The following is a 27,702-nucleotide window of genomic DNA, read 5'->3' as shown; positions in this document are numbered from 1 at the left end:
TAATGGATTTCAAACGTAATAGTGTGATTGCATTATATTTGGCTGGAACATGACAACCAACGATTGTTCGTGAGCTCGAGCACCTTGCAGTAAATAAAGTTTTTGTTTATCGTACCGTTTATACCCGTTTCAATGATTCTGGTAGCATCGCGCAACGTCATGGAAGTGGACATCAAAAGACTGCAACCTCACGTGAAATGGTTCACAAAGTGAAGAAGCGACTTGAGCGAAATTCCCGACCCCCGACGAAGTGCCAATCAAATGGCGAAAGAACTGAAAAGATCTGGCCGTAGCTTCCACCGCATACTGATCTCAAAGTCAAGCCTTACAAGATCCGAAAGGCGCATGATCTCACACCAAAGCAGCAACAAGTCAGACTTGAGAACCCGAAGGAGTTTCTCCGCTTGGCCGAAAGCGGACAATTTTCGAACATTGGGGGTTCTGGCGAGAGAATTTTTCAAATAGAGCTATTCGTAAACTCCCAAAACAATAGGGTTTGTTAGACCGACTGTTCATACGAGAATTCGAGTCATCGATTAGCCCACAGGAGTCAACAGGCAATGGTTTGGGCCGCTGTAACCGCAGATTGGCGCTCTCAAAACGTTTTCATCGAGCCTGGCCTCGAGGTGAATGCGAAATATCAACGGGATAGTATTCTGGAGGCTAATCACCTACCCTGTCAGAAATCAACTATGTAGATTAACGAAACTAACGCAAGAGAAGTCTTGTCGAGGCCCTATGCTCCCGAGAGGAGTGAACAAGGAAAAACAAAAACTCTGGAGGTTGCTTTGAAACCGTGTGCAGACAAACCTTTCGGTGGACGCAGACCATGGACGTTTAGACAGGACTCGGCACTATCTCACAAAGCTCGAGTGAACCAAGAATGGTTCAAAAACAACGTTCTGAATTTCATAACGGCCATACAATGGCTCTCAAATTCATTAGACGCGAATCCAATGAATTATTCTCTTTGGACCATTTAGGAGAGCAACGGCCGAACTAAAAGAATCACCAGTCTCGAGGCACTGAAAGAAGCCATTGTCGGCGAGTGGGCCAAAGTAGTTACTTCCAAGTCATATTCGGGCAGCTTGCGATTCATTTTTGGACCGCCTCAAGGTCATAGTCAAGGCAAAAGGTGGTAATATCGAGTAAAAGTAAATATATTCTTAATTTTCTATTATTTTCACAAATTTTTTACTTTGAATTGAATAAAAATAAATTTCCCAACTAAATTTATGGCCTTTTTAATTGATTACACTTTGAGTGCCGTACTCTGTCTTATGATTTGTGACCGCCAAAAACATGCGGGTATAGCGGAGTTCAATTTTGTTTTGGATTTTCTAGGGTTTTCTGAAATCGCAATTCTGTACCAATACCTTTGAAGTCAACATAACCCATGCCGTATCAAATGCAGTCGCATCTAGGCAGCAGAGTCAGTGAAATTAAGCTCTTGCGTCCGTGGGCGCCTGCGAAGCCACCGCGGATATTTTACGGAAAATGTCAGAGCACCTCGCGCGTCACCTGGATCTGCTTTATTCCATTCCAATATCGATTCGCTCTTATTGGAAAACCCTTTGTAACAGAAACAACAAGCCGCTTGTATGTGCATCGATAACCTTTTTATGTATGTACGAATGTATGCATGTATTTATATACTAAGAAGCTCTTTTACAATGTATGAGTGAATTTCCAACAAATAGTTCATACAAAAGCCATTATTTTATTTAAAAAGCTTATCGCTGGGGAAGGAAAATATAAATGATAATGATGACAGAATGGGAATATATTTTTGTAATAATATACGAATACATCTAAAAAAACATCTGGCTGCACAGGCGTATACTCGTACAACTTTATTTATGTTCACATGCGTGATTATAATTATTTCTACTTTACTATTAATGGCTGCAAATATTGTAGATGTACTTTGTACACTCATCGCTGATAAGGAGCGTTGATAGCGACATTGTGAGAAGCCAGCTAATTTCTAAAAATTACGAGTACGTATGAAATTGACTAAGAGTTAGAGGAATGTAACGTTGTATATGAGGGTATGTGTTGTATTTGGTTTGACACAATTAAAAGGTGATCGATTTGAAAAATATTTTTGTAATTTTTTTTGGGTGAACCCCCTTGTAATTATAAGGAAGCTCCGTCAATTTAATGACAATGCAATAAATGCACTGCTGGTGTGAAAAAAACACCTTACCAGCAAATGGGCTGACATCATGCAAGTGTTCATGAAAATCTGATTAGGCTAGGACGTACTAGGTTGTTCAATAAGTTTCGCGGTTTAATGGGAAAAACATAATTTTAAGGCTTTAAATACACTTTAGTATTCAATATAGTCTCCCTGAACATTCAAGCACTTGTTCCAACGAGATTCCAATCTATGAACTCTATCCCTGAAGGGGTTATACCTTCTACTCAAATATGAACGAGTCGTTATCAATAAAACGGTCCGCGGATGACATATGGCAAAAATAAATTTTTTGTTTTTTGGTAGGACTGTTATAAGCTTACATGGTAAATTTCAGCGTGATATGTCACATAGTTTGTTTTCTGTGCTACTGTAAACAAGTCAAGCTCGAGTGTGTTCTTCGAATTTAACGATGGAAATTCAAGTTGAACAAAGAATTTGTTTGAAATTTTGTTATTCCAACAAAATTTCGGCTTCAGACGCCTTAAAAATGTTGCAGACAACCTATGGGGACTCTGCTCTATCGCGTGCACGTGTTTTCCAGTGGTACAAATCGTTCAAAGAGGGCCGTACATCAACCCAAAAAACCACGCCAAAGTCGCTCAAAATTAGGGTTATGCTGACTGTTTTTTTCGATTACGAAGGTGTGGTGCACTCGGAGTTCCTTCCGCAAGGCCGATCGGTTAACGCTGAATATTATTTAGACGTTTTAAAGCGTTTGCGTGAGAACATTCGTCTTAAAAGGAAGGAATTGTGGGACAACAAGTCATGGTTCTTGCATCACGATAATGCACCAGCTCACACATCACGTCTTGTTCGCGATTATTTGAACAAAAATAATGTTAATATCGTTCCGCAAGCACCGTATTCGCCTGATATGGCTCCATGTGACTTTTTCCTGTTTCCCAAGCTCAAGTTGCCGCTCCGTGGAAAACATTTTGAGACAATTGAAGTCATAAAAGAGAATTCGAAGAACACACTCGAGCTTGACTTGTTTACAGTAGCACAGAAAACAAACTATGTGACATATCACGCTGAAATTTGCCATGTAAGCTTATAACAGTCCTACCAAAAAACAAAAAATGTATTTTTGCCATATGTCATGCGCGGACCGTTTTATTGATAACGTCTCGTTCATATTTGAGCAGAAGGTAAACAGTTAGAAGGCAGAAAAAAACGAATTTTTCAGAATTTTTTCTGAGAAAACTTTCAAATTTATTGATCTAAAAATTTGTACGCATATTATGTTATCTTTTAACTGTATTTTAAGACTAAATATTATTACAAATATTTATTTGGAAAGGACCTACAGCTGATCTCCAACAGCTTCTCTCAAAAAAGTAAGAAGGTGATAAGAGTCTCCCGATGAATGTCGTAATTGTCCAATCCAGTAATGGTCGGTCTGTTTTGTCCTGGATCTCGTCCGGGTAATTGAGTAGGTACCTCCTGACGTACCTGGGAGGCATCTCAGGCTGAAGCAGGTATCTACATAGGTGGGACCCACGGTAGCACCCTAACAGAAACTGCTTTCTGAGTAGTTTGTTAAGCTCCTTTACAGGGACATGGGCCTCGTCGTGCAGGTGTTGAAATGGGGACATCAGAAGACATTCTTTCGCAGTCCTTATGGCAGTGTTTTGGCAAGTCTGGAGCTTCCAGGTGACCAGACGGGCTCAGCATAGTTTAAAACCAGCCGGCGTATTGCCTTAAATGTCGATAGCAACATTTCTTTATATTTGCCCTAAGTACTGTCGGCTAACGATTTGAGGGCCTTGTTGCGATTTTGGACTTTAAAGGCAATAGCGACTGTATGTGCTGAGAAGGAGAGCAAACTTTCGAAGGTAACTCCCAAGATTTTGGGATTGTTTACAGTCGGAACTGGTGTGTCGTCGACTTGTTCTTAAGTTGCAGTTTGACCTCCTTTATCCAGGTGGTGAACAGGGTCGCCGTGGACTTGGTGGGGGAAAGTTGTAGGTTCCTCGCAGTGTAGAAACGAGAAAGGCAGGCAAGGTAGTCGTTTACGTGCAGTCGTCGGCATAGGAGACCAGGGAGACTCCCTCTGGTGGCTGGTGGAGCTTCGATAAATATAAGTTGAACAGCAAGGGTGAAAGGACACCACCCTGCGGAACACCTTGCTTGATCTTTCTCTGTTTGGATGTTCGGTCTCGACAAATCACTGACGAGTGACGACCGCTCAGATAGTTGGCGAACCACCTCTCCAGCCCTGGCGGGAGTGTCGACTGATCACTATCATCTAGTAGTGTGGAATAGCTGACAGTATAGAAAGCCTTCTTCAAATCCAACGCTACTAGGACAGTCCTCTCGCAGAGGCGGTTTTGGTTAAGTCCGCGGCTTATGTGGGCGTTTATGACGGTGAGTGCTGTGGTGGTGCTGTGCACTCGTCGGAAACCATGCTGATGTGGGACTGGGGCCAGGTGTTTCGTGAAGAGTGGGAGTAGAAGGGCTTCAAGTATCTTGACTACTGGAGGAGAGTTATCGGCCGATAAGGGGATTCTTGGTTGGCGAGTTTCCCAGTTTTCAGTAGTGGGACCGCTCTCCCAGCTTTCCACTTGTCAGGGATAATGAGAGTGGCCAAGGACAGGTTGAAAACCCTTGTGAGAAATCCTACTCCCAATAGACCCAGGTTCTTCAGCATCAGTACGTTTAGTCCGTCAGGGCCAATGGCTGTAGATGATTCGGTTTTGTGGATGGCCCCCTGAACCTCACCACAGGAGAATGTAAGTGGTACACTGTCGTTCGTCAGTTTGTGCAGCCGTCTGGTGGCACGACGCTTGGATCTATCGGCCCGAGGATGCAGTGTGAACAAAAATAGCTTGTCTACCAGCTTGGTTAAAGCCTCTGGTAATCACAGCCCCTGGATTGTAAGACATGCGTACTATGAGGCAGACTTAGGGATTTAAACATATAGGGGCCAAACCCTTTCATAATTTTGATATGAACTGCAGATATTAGCGCAAACTAAAGAAACCGAAAGCGCGTGGTACGGCCATGCAATCTGAAAGTTGAGCTCAGTGGCTCAGAGACTCTGATGCTGCCGTGTAACTTTGACGTAGTTATCTGCAAGTTAGTTTGAGCTTCAAACTCCGACTTCCACTACTAAGAGTCTGACTATGATAAGCAAACCTCGAGCGCTTGCAATTAATGATTTTATTAGCTTGTTGAAATTGCAGGCAAGTCTGCTGGGCAAATGCAATAATACGCTCGCTTCAACAAGTACTGACATATATAGATTTTATTAAATTGTATACACAAATAATGTAATGCTCAACTAAATTCTTTCCAAGGTATTTCAGACATTTTCTCACTCACTTAATTGCAAACATGCACAACACATGCAAATCAGCCATTAAATTGGTTTCTGTTGCGCCAACGCTGACTATAACGCCTACTTGCAGCTGCTGCACCAAATACTTTTGCACCAAAATTGTTCATGTGCCTGTGCATGTGCGTATGTAAAACGCGAATATCTCAAGGATATCAGTATGCCATCAGCATATCACACAAAGTTTGTCGGCCTACAAGCGAAACAAAAATCTGGTCGCGCTGCATCTGCACGCGAGCTTTTTGTTTGTGACTATGTATGTGCGGGTATATGGAGATGTGTGTGTATGTGTATCGTCATGTAAATATAGCAATACGAAAACTTCGATCATCGAAGTATTATTGCAGCGCAAGAACACAAGCGAAAAGAATAAACTTGCGCATGCACACACACATACATACTTACATATGCGCGTATGTGAATGCTAGAGCATCAAACACCAGCGCTCAGCATCGCGAAACGGGAATCCCGAAATTACTTATATAGTATAGTACTTACATAGTTCAGCTTCGGTCTCGGTATCTCGGTGTTTCGGGATTTATTCACAATTCAAAAATTAGGTACATTTTTAGTGTTACATTCGTATAAAGTTCTCCACACAAAACAAAAAACAGAAGCACATAAGAGCAAGTAAGTAAACACTGCAATTTCAACGGAGGATATCTAAGGGATTTCTCATTTATTTATTTACTCTGTGGGCAAAAAGTAAGGGGAATTTGGTTGTAAAATGAAAAATCTTTATTTATTCTTGTAAATCAATTTCATCTCCTTCAAAATAATCCCTTCTCGATGAAATACGTTTATGCCAACGATTTTTCCAATCCCCGAAACATGCCAAATAGTCCATTTCCGGTATAGCCATCAGCACCTTCTTCGATTCAGCTTTTATCTCCTCAATCGACTCGAAACGCGTTCCCCGGAGTGGTCTCTTGAGTTTTGGGAATAGCCAGAAGTCACACGGAGCCAAATCAGGCGAATACGGTGGTTGCGGAACGATATGAGTGGAATTTTTGGCGAAATAGTCTCGAAGAACGAGTGCAGTGTGAGACGGTGCATTATCGTGATGCAAAAACCTAGAGTTGTTGGCCCATAATTCTGGTCTTTTTGACGAATTGCTTCACGTAAACAACGCATAACGCTCAAATAATATTCCTTATTAACAGTTTGGCCAGGTGGAAGGAATTCATAGTGCACCACACCACGAAAATCGAAATAAACTGCATCATGACGTTTATTTTTGAACGACTTTGACGTGCTCTTTTCGGTCTGGCCTCGCCTTTAGCACGATATTCAGGGTCGTAAGCATAAATCCAAGTCTCATCTCCCCTAATGATGCATTTGAGCTTGTCCTGATAGTCTAAAAGCATTGTTTCACACACATCAACGCGACGACTTTTTTCCAAGAAATTGAGAGTTTTCGGTACCAAACGAGATTTGATTTTTCGCGGGCCCAAATGGTCTTTCAAAATGGTTTTCACAGATCCTTCTGATATTCCGATCATATCAGTAAGGTCTTTAACAGTCAACCGACGACTTTTGAGCACTAACTCCTTCACTTTATTGACGTGTTGGTCATCTGTTGACGTCGATGGTCGTCCGGAGCGCTCCAAGTCATCAACACGTTCTCGACCCTCTTTGAAGTCTTTGTACCACTTATAAACGTTATTTTTCACCAAATGCCTTCTGCATGCTAAACGTTTCCGCAGACGAAATTTCATTCCGCAAACAAAATTTGATGGCACTTCTCTGCTCAATCAAATCAGACATTGTAAAAATCGAAAAATGCACTATTGGTCGTTTGGTAAACACAAGCGTAAATATATTACTGATAATGACATTCACATGAAAGTTGGCCCAGATGTTATTAACAGTGCTGCCAACTCATGAAAAAAATAACTAGAGCGAAATTTTAATCCCGCGAAGTTTGACAAATAAATTCCCCTAACTTTTTGCCCACAGTAGTACATTCGTATAAAGTTCCCCACAAAAAAAAACAGAAACACATAAGAGCAAGTAAGTAAACACTGCAATTTCAACGGAGGATATCAAGAGGATTTCTCATTTATGTATTTATTTATTTATTGGGTTGGGGAAAAGTAATGTCGTATTTTGTCAATTGAGCGCGACATTTAAACATATCTTCCGTTGTACTTATTGCATCGGGTCACACTTAACGGCAATTTAAAGACGACACTCTGTACTACAAGTGTCTCTTTGACAGCGTTGTGATCGTACGTTTCAGTCTTAAGTTATAGCGCGTCACAGATGGAGCCCACCAAGCAAGAAATTCGTCATATTTTACGTTTTTACTACCTTAGAGGTAAAAATGCAACGAAGGGGGCGGCAAAAATTTGTGAAGTTTATGGGCCTGATACTGTAACGATTCGCACAGCACAGCGTTAGTTCGATCGATTTCGTTCTGGTGTAGTAGATGTCGAAGATGCACCCCGTACTGGTAAGCCAATCGTCGTAGAGACTGATAAAATCGTTGAAATTATCCAAAGAGACCGGCATGTGAGCATTCGCTCGATTAGTCAGGAACTAGGTGGAGACCACAAAACCGTTTGGAACCATTGGATTCCAAAAAAAGCTGGATGTTTGGGACGCGTGCGGACGCAAAAAAATCTCTTGGGCCGAATCAACGCTTGCGATTCTCTACAAAAACGGAACGAACTTGACCCATTTTTGAAGCGGATGGTGACTGGCGATGAAAAGTGGATCACGTACGACAACGCCAAGTGAAAAAGATCGTGGTCGAGAAGCGACGAGCCGGCCCAAACCATCGCCAAGCCCGGATTGACCACCAGGAAGGTTTTGCTGTGTGTTTGGTGGGATTGGAAGGGAATTATTCACGATGAGCTGCTCAACTATGGCCAGACCCTTAACTCGGTCCTCTACTGTGAGCAACCTGACCGTTTGAAGCAGGCGATTGACCAGAAGCGGACAGAATTGGTGAATAGGAATGGTGTTGTGTTCCACCAGAACAACGCTCGTTCTCACACATCTTTGATGACCCGCCAGAAGCTACGGGTGCTCGGATGGGATGTCCTATCGCACACACCATATTGTGCGGACCTGGTACCAAGTGACTATCATCTCTTCCGGTCCATGCAAAACGCCCTTGGTGATACCAAGTTGGCCTCAAAAGAGGTATCAGCAAGGGCGAAAACTGGTTGTCTGAGTTTTTTGCAAATAAGGAGGGGGGTTTTATAAAGGGGGGATAATGAAGTTGCCTTCTGAATGGCAACAAGTTTGCGAACAAAACGTGGCATATTTGACTTGAATTGGATAATTCTAAGTTCGTTAAATAAAGCGTCAAATTTCGATCACAAATACGACATTTCTTTTCCCCGACCCAATATTTAAGTCTATGATTATAAGAACCTTACCTTACCTTACCTTAAGTATTTATTTATTTGTTTTTTTTTTTCTTGTCCACTCCTCTCGGGAGCATAGAGCCACGACAAGACTCTTACATCGTACACGGTTCTGTTCTGTTCTTTTTGCACCGTCCACCGTCCCATAAGATGTCGGCATCTGCTGGTTCGCAGCATCGACCTTCTCCAAGTGGTCGACCACTACCTCTGCTCCCTTGCGGGTTCCAGTCCAGTGCCATTATAGTGATGCTATCTGGTGGTTTTCACAATGTGTGACCTATCTACCGCCACTTTCGGCGTTTGATTTGCCTAAGGATGGGATCCTCGTTTGTTAATCTCCACACAGCGTCGTTACTGATGGTGTTTGACCAAAATAATCTGCAGATGATGCGGAGGCATTTGTTGATGAAGGATTGTAGCCTCCGTGTGATGGTGTAAGAGCTATGTTTCGCTTCCGTACAAAAATACGAACTTCCCGCATGTGCCGAATATTCGTAGTTTAGTGCGTCTGGAAATTTGCGAACTCCCCAATACCGTATGCATTCGCCCGAATGCCGTCCCTGCTTTGTTTAGCCTGCAATTGACATCTTCATCTGTTCCTCCATCTGCCGTGACGATGCAGCCGAGATAGCAGAAGCTTTCGACAAATTCCACCGTGCATCCGTCAACCAATATCTGCCTTGCATTATTGTGGTTAACACTCATGGCCTTAAAGATTAAGGCGCTGTTGACCTCCAGTCCGACAGTGCGTGCCAGCGCGACTAGTCTGTTCGTCTTCGCTTGCCTGTCAGAGAGTTTATGAGAGAGGAGGCGAATGTCATCGGCGAAGTCCGCAAGATGTTTGGTGAAACTCCATACGATGCCTTTTTGTGCAGGGTCAATTGGCTCATGACGGAGGCTCATCAAGAACGATGGTGAAGAGAAGGGGCGACATGGGACAACCTTGTCTTACGCCTGCGTTGGTAGTGAATTGAAAACTGATATCGCCTTTGTGAAGCACTGCCAGTTCGGAGTTCTCGTAGAGGGTTTGATGAGGCGGATTATCTTGGCGGGAACTCCCTTTCTACTCAGTGCCAGGCATATCACGTCTCGTTTGATAGTGTCCAACGCCTTCTTAAAGTCTACGAACAGCATGTAGAGCGGAGAGCGCCACTCAACTGATTGTGCTACAATAATCCGAAGTGCGTTGGCTTGGTGAACACAGCTTCTGTGAGGGCGAAAACTAGCTTACTCGTCTCTTAAGGAGCGTTCGATATCTTTGAGCCTGCTTTGTATATGCTTACCGGTTATTGAACGAGCAGCACACACGCGGAATGGCCAGGTTTACCATTTAATCCCCATTGCAGTAGTTGGGGGAACCTTTCAGAGAAGGTGACTGTTGAGCACTTTCTCTGAAAATGTACGGGCTTGGCAGCTAGACAATTAAGGTGACTTGGTGGTCCTTTCTTCGGCAGCCTGGGGAAGTGCGCCAACTTAAATCCTATCAATCTTCTCCATTACATCAACATCTCTGGCTGGCTATGGATATCTGTCCGTTGGTGGTCTCATAATGGTATCAAAACGGCGCTTTGATGCTACTTGGGGAATACCAGAGTGGTACTTTGGTCAACCATTTAAGCTTCTTACTGAACTACTCTAAACGTTCATCAAATTTAGTCGACCCGAGTAATTATTAATGCTGCTCAATCGGTTGAAGTTGTTACAGGCAACAAATTTTTTTAATTAACGTTCTTAGATTATTATAAATTTTTTTTTATTTTTTTTTTTATCTTTTTATTTTAATTTTTTATTGCAACTAGTTCATTAATATTTACAAATGACTAACAAGCAACTTAATTATGATAACATTACACAATTTTCACTCTACATGACATAAAGCATTTCTATGGAGGTATGAGATCGCTAGGTTTAGTGCGTCTGAGTGCGTATTAATCCGTTGGTTTCAATTAAATTAAGTGCTTCTTCATTGGTGTGGTTTATTAGTCTTTCTTTATGGGCAACTGCAATCTTTGCGATTTCAGTGTTGACGGAGTTTATTTTAAGGTCGAGCTCAATGTCGGAACTTCTGCAGTACCATAGTGCTTTGACAATGCACCTAGGGACCTTATTTTGGAAGTGTTGGATTTGGTTTTTCGTACTTTGACTGGCGCACCCGCCTAGCTGCGCACCATAACTCCATACTGGCCTTAGTATCTTGTAAATTAACAGCTTGTTTTCTATCGTAAGAGCTGATCTGCTACCCATGAGCCATTGCATGTTTTTGAGTTTGATGTCCCATTCTACCTAAGTACTTCGCATAGTTTGAGTATGGGACCTGTTGATCATCTATGTATAGTGGTATATGTTTTGTTTTAGTGTTTGTAAAAACTACGTGTACAGATTTTGTTTGGTTAAGTTTAATTTTCCATGTATTAGTCCACTGGCAGATCTTATTTAACGTGGTTTGTAATGTGGCTGTCGATTCGTTTTCAGTTTCACCAACTGCAATCAAGGTGGTGTCATCTGCAAACGTTGCTGTGACGTAATTAGGATCAAACGGTAGGTCAAGTGAAAAGATAAGGTACAGCAGAGGCCAAAGAACGCTGCCTTGAGTTACTCCTGCATTTATTTGTCGAAGACTTGAATAAGCATCATCTTGCTTGACTCGAAAATAGCGATCTGATAAGTACGACTCCAAGATTTCGTAGTATTGCTTAGGAAGTATTAATTTTAGTTTAAAAAGCAAACCTGTGCGACAAACTTTATCGAATGCCTTTGCCACATCGAGAAATACACCAGAACATACTTTTTTATTTTCGAGGGTTTTTTTTATTTCGTGCGTGATCCTATGTACCTGGTCGATTGTAGAATATTTACTTCGAAAACCAAACTGATGTGTTGGAATTATTTTTTTTTTTTTCGTTCTATTATTTTATTGAGTCTTTTAATCAACAGCTTTGCAAACAGCTTTGAGATCACTGGTAGGAGTGATATAGGTCTATATGATGAAACTTCGTGTCCAGGTTTGCCTGGTTTTTCGAGCATAATAACCTCCGCAGTTTTCTAGAGATTAGGAACGTAATGAAACTTAAAAGATGCATTCATTATGCTAGTTTTTTGATGCTTTTAGATGGAAGCTGCTTGAGTATTTCGGCAGTGATTTTATCGAAACCAGGGGATTTTTTTATTATTTAGCATTTTAATTTCCCTTTTTAGTTCGGCGCTCGTGACTCGTTGAATTTCTTCAAACTCTTGGATCACGAATGTAGACAGGGTTTTGGATGTTGCCTCATGAGGTGTAAAAATATCAGCTAGATAATCTGCATATAGTTCTTAGATTATGACAAACAAATCCCGAAATATTCCGCAAAATCTCAACAATTAACTATTAAGACACCCTCAGTTAACACCCCCAAAAGTTCCGTGCTAAGGACACTTCAATATGAAAATCCCGAAATCCCGGGGCTCACACGGTTTTGCGTCATTAAATGTCTTACCGCAACTGCTGTTCGAAAACAAAATTTTTTGTGCGCGCACTCAAAGCACCTCTAAGATCACCACCACCTGCTGGCTTCGCGCAATTGGCCGGCAAGTTGTACCGGCAGACGTACACCCGTACGCATGTAGGTATGCATTGCCTTATGCGCGTACCAGCCAAGCCTCCCTTCGCAACCGCAATGATAAACTCGTACAACACCAGTTGTAGAGCTCTTTGGCTCCGCCATTCACATAAGTGGTTCGAAACGGCTACGCTGCGCGCTGACCATTTGTTGTGCCACACAAAGGCAATGGCGGCGACTGAGTGTCGCCAGCGGCGGCATTGCACTTCTTGTATGAAATGCGAAAAATGGCACAAATATGCAACAAAATACTTGCACATGCTGCCGCATGTATCCTACAAGTAGATTGCCCCAGACCTGTGCTGGGGCATGCAACAGAATTGAAATGAAACGGAAATACGGTCATCGTTGGGACGGGGACGTTCGTTTGCGGCTTAAAGCGCACAAGGCGCACCAAGCACATCTGCAATGGCGCGGGCAACAACACGACAGCAGGGGCAACCTTTCGCAATATCATAGGAGTAAACGTGCGAATGACCAACACAAATGGCCTCAAAAGCAAAATATATGTACACAACTTGTTTTGTTGTTGTAATAAAGTCAAAGCGAGTCGCTCGGTTAGCGACGCTCTGCGTAACCGGATTGCGCGTGCTTGCTACCCAGCGGCAGTCACATTCACTTGGCCAGACGCAGATATTTTCACAATGTGGCGACTGTAAACACTCCCGCTACAATAAAAACACGAATAACAACAAAAACAGCAACAATTTGCCCCGCTTTAAATGCTACCAACCGGTTTGACGCCGCATAATAATGACGACGGCAGCGCACTGTACCGCTTAGGAGCCAACACCAACTGTTCCTTCGCACTCTGCGCGCCCGCCAATCCTAGCATTGAAGTCCACATTTGTGTTGTGTGCTGCTTAACGTCATCTGTCGCCACGCACTCGCACTCGCACTGGCATTCGCAGCCAACCAACCAACGGAGTAGCAATTTATCCATTCCATTCAAAGCAACTGCACACCCATGGCCGGCCGTCCGTCTGTTGGTGCGACGTGTTTTTACGTCCTCCCGCCGACCCATCATCACAACCAGTTCAATGTTCGCTGTTAAGTGTGGCGTTGTTTCGTGGCAGCTCTTCGTTGTTTTTTTGCTTGTTTTTGTTATTTTTTCTTCTTCATTTGCGCGTGCGCTGCCGCTGATGACGTTTTACTTGCTGCTTGCTGCCGCCATTTATTGCCATTTTCACGTTAATGTTATCTTCGTGTTTATTTTTTTGTTGTTGTTGTTTTTTTTTTTTTGCTGCTCCTGCTGTTTTTTATGGCCATAACGCTGTATTGCTCATTGTTTGCTCATTCGTGTTTTATTGTTTGCGTGCATTCGCATTGGGGAAGCCGCTAGGCCAGCAGTTAGCAATCAGCAACACGGCAGCTTATAGCGGTGTTGGTATTTGTTGTTGTTGTATCTCTCCAATTTCTGTTTTTATTACTATGAGATCTTCTTGGTTATTGTACTCATTCATTTTTTTTTTTTATTTTCTTTTTACTTCCTCTGCTTCACTTCTGCCTTTGTCTTCTCGTTGCTATTTTTTCATTTATTTCTGCCACTACTTTTATTTTTTAGTTCATTTTTTTACGTTTATTCAAGTTTCTGCATTACAGCTGATGCTCATATTTTATACGCGAAGCATTTAATTATCTGTTATGTTTTTATACCCGCATTCGCTTGCCTGTGTAACATTCGAGTTCGCATATTTTAGCGGCTGGCACAAAAACTTGTTGCATGCGTGCTCGCATTACTTCTGCTGGACGCTGACTTTGCTTGCCGGCTTACTTCCGTCCATTGCTATAATAAATAATACGTATGTACACAGTCATGAATAATACAATAAGTGTAGGTATACGAGCATCCTTACCCTTACATTTTTTGAAATGACCCTTTTGTGTGTCCATAACTTTTCCTTGTGGATTTTTAGTTATTCATTGACGAGCGAGCTTCGCGATGTTCTTCTTCCAACCGGCAGAAGTTTGTGGATTGAATACCTGCTTTTACTAACTTATTATATACACACACATACGAGGCGTGTTCAAAAAGTATCGTGAATTTCGAATTTTTGCAGGTTACGTTTATTCAAATTTCTATTTTTTTGTGGCGACATGTTGGTACTCATGTCTCTCACTCATGCCGACGAGTTCGGCCATTTTGAATGTTCAGTTAATTGTTGACAGCTGCTTTGCTTGCACGTGTTTCGGCTCGTCTTCGATTTTTACCCATTCAAAGAGATGGATCAAAGAACCTGTATCAAATTTCGTGCGAAAAACGAAATTAAGTGGGATGCGGATGCATCCCGAATGTTGACTATGTCATACGGAGAAGTTACTTTGAACCAAAGCAACGTTTATCGGTGATACAAAATGTTCTCAGAAGGCCGAGAAGATGTGAACGACGAAAAGCGTACCGAACTCCCGAGCACTTCAACAACAGACGAAAAAATTGATGAAGTGAAGAAAATGGTATTGGCCAATCGTCGAATCATCGTTAGAGAAGTTGATTGTGAGGCTCGTACCATTCGATTTTTTTCAATGATTTGGGCATGAGACGGGACGCTGCGAAATTCGTACCAAAACTGCTCAGTTTCGACAAAAAGCAGCATCGCATGAACATTGCTAATGACATATTGGACTCTATCCGCGACGACCCAAATTTCTTCCAGAGGGTCATAACTGGTGACGAGTCGTGGGTTTATGGTTATGACGTGGAAACTAAAGCTCAATCATCTCAAGTGGAAGCTGCCGCACAAGAGAGCATCCACCACCACAACGGCGCTGTCGAGGCTGATGTTAAACGTACGAGGACCAAAACAAAATCGCCGTCAGCTTCTGGCTAATGTCGTGAAAAGCCAAATTTTGTATGGTGCTCCAATCAGGGCGAATAAAACAGGTCATGAATCATACGTTCGAGGTCTACAATCTACCTACAGGTTGTGCGCACTACGCGTATGTAGCGCATTTAAAACGGTGTCCGACGATGCAGCCTTAGTAATATCTAGCATGTACCCGCTAGGCATATTAGCAATGGAAACTGCCCAAATAGCGTGAGCACAGCGACTTATAAGTCCGTCTACTCGGGCCGCGTTACGAGATAATTGCATCGACGAGTGGCAAACTAGGTGGGACAGCTCGGCCAAAGAGCGTTGGACGCACTGATGCATTCCCAACCTAAAGCTTTGGTTAAAGAGGCCACATGGAGAAGTGGCCTTTTACCTGACCCAGGTTTTGAGTCGTCATGGATGCTTCAAAGCATATCTATATAGGTGTAACCACGACGACAATCCTTATTGCGACTACTGCGATAGAAACATTTTAGAGGACGTTCACCACATATTCTTCACATGCTCGCGCTTCCGAAAAAGAAGGACTCTATAGAACCTTTGGAGAACCTCCTTCGCCGGAAATATTCGTACATCACATGCTGCGCTCGAAGGAACAGTGAAATGCGGCATGCGACTTAGTGGTGGAGATTATGAAAGAGATGAGGCATCTGGAAAGACTGCGACACAGCAACGGCGAATAATCGCCTTCCCTCCCCGCGAAGTAATGCTTGACGGTTGTCCCGCGGCGAGAGGTGATGGAGAGAAACAGGCTCAGCCTGGTTTCAGAAGGCCACTACCACAACGCCTATGAAAAAAAATAAATAAACAGCCACAGCCACCGTATTCCCCAGATCTGGCCCCTGTGACAGGACGACAAGGACGGCGCTACGCTACGATTGACGAGATAAATACGGCATCGAAGGAGAAGCTGAACAAGATAAAAAAAATGATTTTTTGAAGTGTTTCGAAGGTTGGAAAAAACGTTGGCACAAGTGCATAATAAAGCGTTTTTCAGTAAGAGCGCTTAAACTTTTTTTTTTTTGAATAAAACACAAACGGTTTGACTTTTTTAACTAATTTTTTTTTTATTATCGAGTTTGAACATATACATTTAAGTATGAAATTCGATTTCTTTTGCATGACCACCGCGTGCACGTTTTACGAAGTCCAATCGTTGAACCCAATTTTCGACCACTCTTTTGCATAAATCGGCCGAAATTCCAGCAATTTCGCGTTCAATATTGGCTCTGAGCTCACAAATCGTCGCCGGCTTGTTACTGTAGACCAATGACTTCACATAACCCCAAAGAAAATAGTCTAGATGCGTCAAATCACACGATCGCGGCGGCCATTCGACCGGTCCATTTCTGGAAATAATGCGCTCATCGAACTTACTCTTCAACAAATCAATTGTAGCGTGTGCTGTGTGGCTTGTGGCCCCGTCCTGTTGAAACCACATGTCGTCTAAGTCCATATCATTCAATTGCGGCCAAAAATAATCGTTTATCATGTCGCGGTATCGATTTCCATTCACAGTAACGTGGCGATCGTTCTCGTCAACGAAAAAATATGGGCCAATTACGCCGCCGGCATGTAAACCGCACCAAACAGTGATTTTTTCGTGATGCAACGGTGCCTCATCACGTTTGGATTGCTTTCTGCCCAGTAACGCATATTTTGCTTGTTGACAAAGCCATTGAGCCAAAAGTAAGCTTCATCACTGAAGATGATTTTTCGACTTTAAACTTTCTTAACAGAACACGCATTTTTATAATAAAATTCAATGATTTGCAAGCGTTGCTCAAGTGTGTAGCGTTCCATGATGAAATGTATACTAATGAAGTTTACAAATGACAAGCGAAAAATAAAAAATATTGCGTCGTTCGCCCTCCCTATCGGAAAAAGGTTGAAGCGCACCTATTGAAAAACGCCTTATCTCATGGGGATTACTTTGAAGGGGACAAAAAAGATATTAATGAATAAATAAATAAGTTTTGAAAAAACACAAAACTCGCGATACTTTTTTAACACACCTCGTACATACATATATGCATACGTACTAGAGGATGTAAAAAATGATGATCACATTTTCCATTTATTCCGATAACGAAATTAACATAGTCCGGATTATCCAATTTCGATAAAAAAAAAATTCTTCATTTCCTTGAGAATGAAATAAGAACTTTGTACCAGTAGGACTTGACGATTTCCTTGACTTTTAGATGCTAGGTAGGCCACTAGCAGAGCGAGTCTTAGCTTCCCAAAGTGGAACCACAGCCTTGCAGTTGCCTTTGGTACTGTATTGGGTCCATAAAGAGCACACCGGCTCCGCTTTTCCATCTGGGACGTGATGGTACTGAGTAGTATTTCGCATCTTCTCTTTTTTGTCTTAATTTTAGTAAATAGTAAGGCGCAACTGTCTTCAATCAAACAAATCATTGTCCAGAAACCTTTTCTGGAGCGCAATGCAATTTTTCATCATCATCGCCTGGTGCAGATCCAAATTGACCAACTCCTGTAAGGAGGAGATGAAACATCTTTGGTGGGCAAGTAACATTTCAAAGACATAGGAGCATACAAAGAAATGAAATTGCTGATGAGCTTGCCAAGAACGGGTCGACTGATTTGGTGTCAGAATGCTTCTTCCGGGTCATCGGCATCCACTTGACTGTTATTAAAGGAGAATAACACAACTTATTTCTTAGGAATGCGCAGAACAGATGCAGGTCCATTTCTTCATGTGGTATTTCGAAACCCTTTGGTCTCAGTACAATAGGTGCAGGGCTCGGAAAGTCCCGGAGACGCCACACCATTCAAGTTACAAACTCGTAGCTGTGTTTACTAGTTATTGGACGATCGGCGCACACGCGGAAAATCTAGGTTTAATACAGAAGCTGTGGGGCGACCATATAGAGATGGAGACTGTTGATTGCTTTCTCTGTAAATGTCCGGGATTGGCAGCTAGACGCTTAAGATCACTGGGTGATCCTCTCTTCGACAGCCTGGGTCGGTGTTCCAACCTAACTCCCATCAACTTTCTCCGTTATTTCAATAGCTCTGGCTGGCTGTAGATATCTGCCTGTTGATGGTCTCATAAAGGTATCTAACCGGCGCTTTGATGCTACTTGAGGAGTCCCCGTCTGGTATTTCAACCATTTCACATACCTACCCACCTGAGCTCAACATTGTAGCAGCGCGCCATATTGTAAATTTTTAAGTATTTTTTTTGTTTTTTAATTAATTTTTTTTTTTTTATAAAAATATTGTTCGCACTACAGCAAAAATCAAATGAGTTAAAGTTTCAAATTCATTTACAAATTCAGCAAATTTTCAACAAAATTCTAAACGTTTTTATGAGCATTTTTAGAAAAATTCTGGGTAAACAGTTTTATAACCCACTGAATTTTCAAGTGCAAGTTTAAGGAGGGCAGCACTTAAAATTTTCAACTGTTTCAAAATGGTGAATGGTGACGAATGTTGAATTCCCTAGCAATATCACGGCTATTTACGTATAGAAGCTCTTTAATTATTTCTATGGCCTCAACGATGTTTTCACTAAGTCATGCAAATGCAGAAAACACTCAAAATGAAGGCTTGCGATTCTTACCAAACTTTTTGGATACCCAACACTACGATAATTGTACAATATATAAAAATTTAAAGAGCGCAAATATGCAGACAAATAAATTAGAGGAAATGGATAGCAATTAATTCAACTTATTTTATTAAACAAACAAATATTGGATCAAAGTGAAGTGAGTGTGAAAAGAGCGAGCAGAAAAACAACGCGAAACAAACTTGACCTTCAAAACTGGAGGTGATCAGCTCTGCACTTTTCACTCTCCTTCCCCAGAAATATATATTGTTTCTTAAAATTAAATTATTTCACACTCCACCAGTCAGCAATAAAGTGAAATGATTCTCAATTAAACAAAACTGGCAATCAAGAACCGAATTTAAAAACAAAAAACAAACCATCTGAAAAATTATAATACAGGGTGGTTGATGAAAGCCGCTACCAAAAAAAAATTGAATAACTTTTTTTCTTTTTAAGTTATCTGTTCCATTTTTGTTTTAATTTGCAGATTGATCTTTAAAATTTATTAAAATGGATAACTGGGACACGCAAACAAGAATTTGGATAGTCCGCCGCTATCACGCACTGGAGTCCGTAGTTTTGGTACAGAGAGAGTACAGGCGGATGTTTGGCGGCGATCCCCCGAGCAGATGGACCATAATGAGACTGGTGAATAATTTTGCTGAGCAAGGAACAGTCGCAAGAAAGCCTTATCATCGAAACCCACCAGCTCGGACGGAGGAAACGATCGCTGCTGTAGCTGCAGCTATACAAAGCAATCCAAGGGTTTCAACAAGAAGCTTATCTGCTCAACTTGGTGTCAGCCGACTGTCTTTGCAAACAATAATACACAAAGATTTAGACTTATTTCCCTACAAAATTCAAATGGTTAACAAACTGAATGCAGCAGACTTGCCGATTCGCTTGGAATTTTGCCAGAAGATCCTGCAAATGGTGGAAGAAGACCAAAACATGTTAAACTGCCTTTTCATGTCTGATGAGGCCCATTTCGATTTAAACGGCAATGTGAACAAACAAAATTGTCGAATATGGAGTACTTCTAACCCACAGATACTCCACGAGACGGAATTGCATCCTCTTCGCGTGACAGTGTGGTGTGCGGTTTCTTCACGCTGTATTGTCGGGCCTTATTTTTTTGAAGAAAATGGTCACACCGTTACGGTTACTGGAGACCGTTATTTGAAAATGCTAAAAGAATTTTTCTATCCAGAACTACGCCGAAAGAGAATTCCTTTCAACTCTGTGTGGTTTCAACAAGATGGGGCAACGTCTCACATAGCCCAGACTGTTATGACAGAGTTGCGACGAAAATTTCCCAATAAACTGATTTCAAGAAACTCCGAATTTCGTTGGCCCCCCAGGTCGCCTGACCTTACTGCACCTGACTTTTTCTTGTGGGGTTTATGTAAACGAGAAGTTTATAAAACAAAGGCAACAAATCTGGATGAACTAAAACAATCCATTCGGGCAACAATTGCGGCTATTCCTGTCGCAACTCTCAAAGCAGCAATGAACAACTTTTTACTAAGATGCCGCACTTGTGTCAACGAGCATGGGGGGCATTTAAATTCAATTATTTTTAAAACTAATATAGTTAAGCTACATTTAATAAAATTTAATGACCTTCAACTTGAAAAAAAAATAAATGAATTCCATACACTAAAAAAAAAGTTATTTGAGTTTCTTAATGTAGCAAAATTCATCAGCCACCCTGTACAATCAGCGGTATGTAGGTGCTTTGCAAAAGCGCAAATCGTTGTTAAATAAATAAAAACCGTTATATGTACATTTATATGTATCACAGACGAGCTTTTGAAATTTGCCCACTTACGTCATCACTCGGACTTCCGTTGCAACAATTCATTTTGCCGGCTTACATAACCCATCTGTCAGTAGGTACGTGCAAGTGCAGGTGTATGTGTGTGTGTCTGTCCATATGCACATGCATTCATTGAGTTATCAGCAAATGTTTACTGCTATGCAGTATAATTTTTTTGTGGAGCTTATTTTCTGCCTAAGCTGTTTTTCTTACGAAATTCCCTTTTACTCGTATTTCAACTAAAGCGAGTGAATGAAAATACCGTTATTGTGTATTGCATTCGTGCATTTGTATTTACTTATTCAGCTGGTCTTAGGTTTCTATTGTTTACTTTTTTGTAAATAAGTTTTTCCAATGAATTTCGCTGACAAGAAGTTGATCCCTCAACGGGGTATGGCTTCTTGGTAAAATTTATAAAAAAAAATTTTGCACTCTAGTGGTTTTATATTTTTTGTGGCTTTACAATAAATTATCTGGCTATTTTTATAATACCCAAACAGATTTTCGTATGGAATAAAAAATATATTGTAATATAATAATATAATAAAAATATAAAATTAATATGCAAATGTATGTGTATACCACAGGCCCTTCCATTTATTTAAGATGATGCACACCATAAATTGGGGGAGGAGCTCAGCCAGACACCAAATAAACGGTGGAAACGTCTTGATGCTTTTCCATAACCTTATTTGACTTTACTTCATATTTGTTAGCTTCACATAATTTAGTTGTTTATTTTTATTTTACTTTAGTTTTTTGCTATTTGGTTCTTTCTGTTCCCTTTGGTTAATTTCCTTAAAGGTTTTATTTTATAATATTTTCCTCATTTTACTTTATTTTATTTTACATATATAATTTTTGTTTTATTTTGGTGTTGGTTTAAGTGGTGATTACTCCAGAATTTAACTAGCGCTTCCGCACCATTTTGATGTCACATCCTCGTTACCAACTTTTGTAACGGTTATTTACAGCCTGACTATATCTAGCCTGTGTGGTTTAAGAACCTTATTAGGTTGTTGACGTCTAAGCCAGATAGTTGTTCGAGATACTGAGGTATTTTTGGGAAATTGTACTCTTGACTGCAACTTATGGCGTGAATACCGATTCTGCAAGAGCGTTATTCATGGCAGATCCCCCTCTTGCCAGTTCATCGGCTTTTTCGTTACCTTCAATGTTCCGATGTCCCGGGGCCCAGACTAAGGTAACTTTATGGTTTACGCTCAAGGTGATAAGGCTTGGTTCCACCAGTTTAGAGGTTGTTGTCGCCGATTCCAGTGCCTGGATTGCAGCTTGACTATCCAAAGAATAGCGATACTGCCCTTAAAAGAGGGATCTGCGATTAGTACCCTACAAGCTTCCCCAATTGCCAGTATTTCCGCTTGAAAGACACTGCAAGCATTAGGGAGATGCACAGATTTTTCAATTTTAATGAGAATATATGCCAGCTCCAACACCACAATCCATGTTACTGCCATCTGTACAGACAGTAGTGTCGAAGTTGTTTAGTGAGAATCACTTACTCCATTCCTTCTGAGATGGAAAGAGAGTGGCAAAATTTCTACTGAATGTTACCGTCGGGACGATGTGGTCAGTCCTGGGCACTGGGTTTGTCGCAGTAATAGACGGGCATTGCCATGAGTTTTTTCCATCCAGCGACCCGCTTCATTTAACCTAAATGCACTCATTTTTGCCATATTCTTGATATGTGGATCTACCGGAATAATGTGTGTCAGTGCGTTCAGAGCCTCCCTAGAAGATGAGCTGATTGCACGGACTTTTATTGCACAGGCTCATCTTTGTATTCTGCTAAGTAATTTGATGTTGTATTCTCTCTATAGAGCTTTCAACCAAACCACCGAGCCATACGTTAAAATTGGTCGTATACCCGCCTTATATAGTATGTACAACCATAATGTATACTTGGGTTGAAGACACCATCTTCTTCCTAGCATACGTTTACAGGCATATAAGGCGATTTCTGCTTTCTTTACACGTTATTCAATGTTCAATTTCCAGCTAAGTTTGAAGTCCACAATTACCCCTAAGCACTTTGCACTGGTTGAAAGTGAGAGGGTTTATTCATTAATATGGGGTAGAGTAAAAATTGGTACCTTATATCTGGTCGTAAATAGAATGAGTTTTGTTTTAAGCCACAGCCTGTAGCCCAAGAGTTAAGTTCGCTTAGCGCCCTTTGAATGATCCCACTGATCGTACGGGACCACTTTTACCCCACCTCCATTGAGTTTTATTAAGATTTTACGAATAACATATAACCAGAGAAGTGGAGATAATACTCCCACCTGTGAAGTGCCCAAGAAGGTCCTTGGTTATGTTGATATTACCCATATTAGCTCGAATGATCCTGGTTTCTAGCATAAAGATGACCCAACTACTACAGTTTTCCGCCAATAAGCCTATCAACGCCCTTTGGATGGCATATCCAAGAATGCCGTCATGGTATATTGTTTATTATTTATTTTTTATTTTTGGTTATATTTTCCTTTTTTTATTTCCATTTTTCTATTTTTTTAGTTAATTTCTCATAATTTTTTTACTTCTTTTTTCATAACTTTTTGGTTATTTTCCTAAAGAAATGAAAAATATAAATTTTAAAGTATTTAAAACAATAGCACCGTAGGCCTAAGTAGCTAATGTGCTCTATCAATTAGTGTTATATTTCATATTGCTCTAATAAATAATAATAATAAAAAATTTTAAATTAATTTAGCTGAATTATTTAAATTTTTTTTTTTTTTTTTTACTTTATCTAATTTTTTCCTTATTTTACTTTATTGAATTTCAATTTATTTTATTACACTTAATTTATTTCTTTAGTTATTTTATTCTTTTTATTTTATTTTTCTAATTTAATTTTTTTCGTTTTATTTTACTTTTCGTTTTACTTTACCTTTTGCTTCCTTTTTGATTATTTTTCTGTTAATTCTTTAAAAATTTAAATTAATTAATTTACTTTATTTTAATTTTTTTACTACATTTTATTTAATTTCAATTTATTCAATTTTTCTGTTTTTCTTTTGTTTTGTATTTCACTTTAACTAATTGTTGCTGTATTTTACTTTATTATATTGAATTTAATTTTCTTCTGTTCTATTATTGTATAAATATATATATTATCTTTATATTATTTTTTGTTTTCTGGTTTTTCATTATTTATTCGATAAATTCCTTAAAAAATTTAAATTTTATTTTTTTTCACATTATTTTATTTTATTTTCTTATATATTTCATTTTGTTGAATTATTTATTGCTATTTTGCTCAAATTTTTCTATTATTTTTTACTTATTGGTTTTCTATTTTTTATTTTTTAATCTTTTATAAAACTGCATGTTTTTATGTAATTTAATTGAAAGTAATATTTTTATATTTATTTTATTTTATTTTATTTATTTTTTATTTTTTTATATTTTTTTTATTTTATTTTATTTTATTTATTTTTTATACTCTTTTCTTTATGTTCTAATTATCATGTTTTTTTCTTTTTGTTTTGATTTCAGTAGTTTTACAAAAAAATTTAATTAATTTTCTTTCCTTCGAGTGCAAGAAAAGGAAACTTAAAAACTTAAATTATTGAATGCCAGCCTATTAAATATTTCACGTAGCGACAAGAAACGCAATAACAGTCGCATATTTTATCTCAGTTCTCTTTTTCATTTTTCACATTTGCAAAAAATATTTCAAAATAGTTCACGAAACCAAGAACCATCGCTACGTACATGCCATCTGACAGGGCAAATAAAAAGAAAATGTTTTCCGAAAATTCCGTCGGGTGCCCTGAGATGCGCATGCAAAGTGGAATTTAGAATTTGGAAAAAGAAAGAATAACAGAATACATAAATTTCAAATTTTTGCGCGCACAATTTGGCCAAAAACGTAATATTTTATTTCTGGTATTTCAAATGGCAAGTCAAGTGTTGCCACTTTCGTGCCTCCTTATAATACTTGCATCCACATACTCGCATACCCACAGATATACAAAGTGCTCTGCTATGAAAATCTAAGCCAGTAAGTAGAGGTTCTGGTGGTTAACTGTACTTTTTGGGACTAGTTATATAGAAGAAATTCACCTGTACAGGTGAAGGTCATGAAACCTAACTCCATTAAAATTATATCACAAAAGCTTAGCTTATGGGGGGAGCCTCATGTAGAAGCCTCAAAATCGGTCATTTTTTAAACATATTTTTAAAGGCGATAAAATATTAATATTATTTTGAAGCTTTACACAACTTCATCTAACCTTTTGAGAGTACAAAAAAAAATTTTTCATTTTTTTTCTAAAATGGCGGCTCGGGATCATTTCTTGTCGGCTTCTTACGGCGCGAGGGCCCAAACACCTCTATTTATTACTCCTAATATATCGATCTGAAACAAAAAAATTAAATGGGTTTTTTTACAACATACTAACGGAAAGGATGAACCTATAAAATTAAAAAACAAGTATAAAATTAATTATAAAATAAACCTTTGAAAAAAAGTCAGAATTTAGGGCTATTTTATTAACATTTTTAACCCCCAAAAAGTAATTTATCAACGCGAAATATCTGAAATTTTAGGTTTATCCTTCCGATAGTAATGTACAGAAAAGCCTCACCAAACTTCAAACAAATCGGTCGATAACTTTTTAAGTTAAGTTTTTAAAAAAGTCGTTTCGAGATAATTGAGTTTAAAGTTTGAGGTACAGGAGAAGCTATAATATTGAGAATTTTGGCATGAAAATTTCACAGTAAATTCTTAAGAGACTATGTTTTCAGATTATCGAAAAAAAAAATCGAGTATTTTAGGCTTCTACATGAGGCTCTTCCCTTAAGATAACCCAGTACTGGTTTCGTCTAAAGAATCTCGTAAAAATTTGGCGCTCACTGTGAAGGTAACGTAACTTTTATAAAACAATAATTTTATGGACATTTAACTTAAGTTAATTTTAACATTTAACTTAAATTCAATTTTAATATTTAACTTAAATTAAGCTAAAATTAACTTAAGTTAAACGCAAACTTCAGCTGCGATTCAGTAGAAAAAGGTTCGAACCTGAAATATTTTTATGAGAGTTTGAAACTAATGTCCAGCTCTGGCGGCTAAGCGCTTCAGATTCCTTAGCATACCCTTTGGGGATGAATTGAAGAAATTCTCCAGCCTAGATCCCTTTTCTCTCCTACACTACATCAACAGCACTGGATGGGTGTAGATGGTTTTCTTTTCCCTAAATTTTTTCGCAGGTAGTGGTCCACATTAAGGTATCAAACCGGCACGAAAATGCTACTTTAAGTGTACCTGTGGCACTCTTGCCATCTAACCTACCTCCCTTAAAACTATGCAAATAAAGGTCTGTCAATTGACATATTTAACCGACCACTTTTTAGCATTAAAAGTAGATAGCAGGCGCCCAAATAAACTCGTGACCGATCTTTGATTCTCACGTTATCGGAGCCAGTAAGTTTTACTGTGTGGTATTTGCTCTATCTATAGAAATAACTCGCTAGCAGAAATAAAAGTAAACACAAATATTTCGTTTCGGTTTTATTTTTACATTTAATTTCACACTTTTTCGCGTTGGCAGCTTTGCAAAACAGGCGAAATAAATGCAAATTTAGTTTTCTAAAAATAAGAACTCGAAAATCCGCAACAAATGCTGGCAGCTATTTTTGCTTTCGCTTGACGCCTCGTTTGCTCGATTTCATCTCACATACATAAATATTTCTGTCTTCTCCTTTCTGTAACATTTATTTTCTCACTTTTTCTACTTTTAATTGTACAACAAATTGCTTTTAAAGTTTTTTAGTTTTTTTTTTTTTTTTTGTTTTGCCGCTGTGACGACACCTAAAAATATTTTCTTTTTCATTCGAATAATTTGTTCTTGAGCGGAAAAGTATTTAATGTCAGTGTCAGTGCGTAGGCGGCCCATCCGCCACAGCTGCGCCACCAACATACCAAACACTCTTACTAATTGCCTCGAAAATGTTTCTATGCCATAAGCACATATTTCTCTCGTTTTAATTACCTAAGCAGTAAATAATTTCTAAATTGTTTTCTTTCTTTCTAGAAACGACAGTGAATTCCCGAAAATCGGCGTTGGAAAATGCTCGCGAACGGCTCAAAGGTGAGTGTGCGAGGCAATTCATAAATGCGTTAATAAAAAAATGTGTTTGTAAGATTTTTGTGTTAAAAAATAAACAGATATTTTTCAAATATTTTGAGGTTGCAAATGGCAAGGGGCTGGGGAGTAACGCTGGTGTTTGAATTTATATAAATAAAGGTTTTTCCAGAGCAGGTCTTATTTAAATATAATATATAAAGGCTATCGAGAGATGATTAACGATTTTGTATGGCCGGAATTGAATGGTATTGATCTGGACAACGTTTATTTTTCAACAAGACGGCGCTAGGTGCCACACAAGCAACGAAACCATTGATCTTTTACGAGAAAAGCTTCCGGACCGTCTTATCTCTCGAAGAGGTGATCACAATTGGCCACCGGCCACCGAGATCTTGTGATTTAACACCTTGTGACTTTTTTCTTTGGAGCCACGTGAAAGAGAGAGGTCTACGCCAACAGCTCAGGGTCGATTCAAGACCTCAAAGATGGAATTCGTGAGGCTATCGAGGACATAGGGCAGCCAATTTGCAATTCGGTTATGGAAAATTGCATGAAAAGGATATTGTCCTGTAAGCGTGGTCGTGGTGGTCATTTGCCTGATGTTATTTTCCACTATAAACGGCATACCTTCCTCTTTATAATGAAATAATCATCCGATCATTTATATTAAAAAATAGCATTTTTCTTTGAATATCAAAATAACACCTCTTATTGGAGTACCCTATATGTATAGGGATCATATCTCACATTCGCCATTGCAAAAGTGCGAAAGTCCCAAAGGCTTTCAGTGAGTTTATTCTGTTTAAACTTAACTGGGAATGTGGCTGGTTTAATAAAGCA

This window comes from Anastrepha ludens, chromosome 6, assembly GCF_028408465.1.
Source record: "Anastrepha ludens isolate Willacy chromosome 6, idAnaLude1.1, whole genome shotgun sequence".
NCBI classification, from domain to species: Eukaryota; Metazoa; Arthropoda; class Insecta; order Diptera; family Tephritidae; genus Anastrepha; species Anastrepha ludens.
This window is presented reverse-complemented; position numbering follows the sequence as displayed.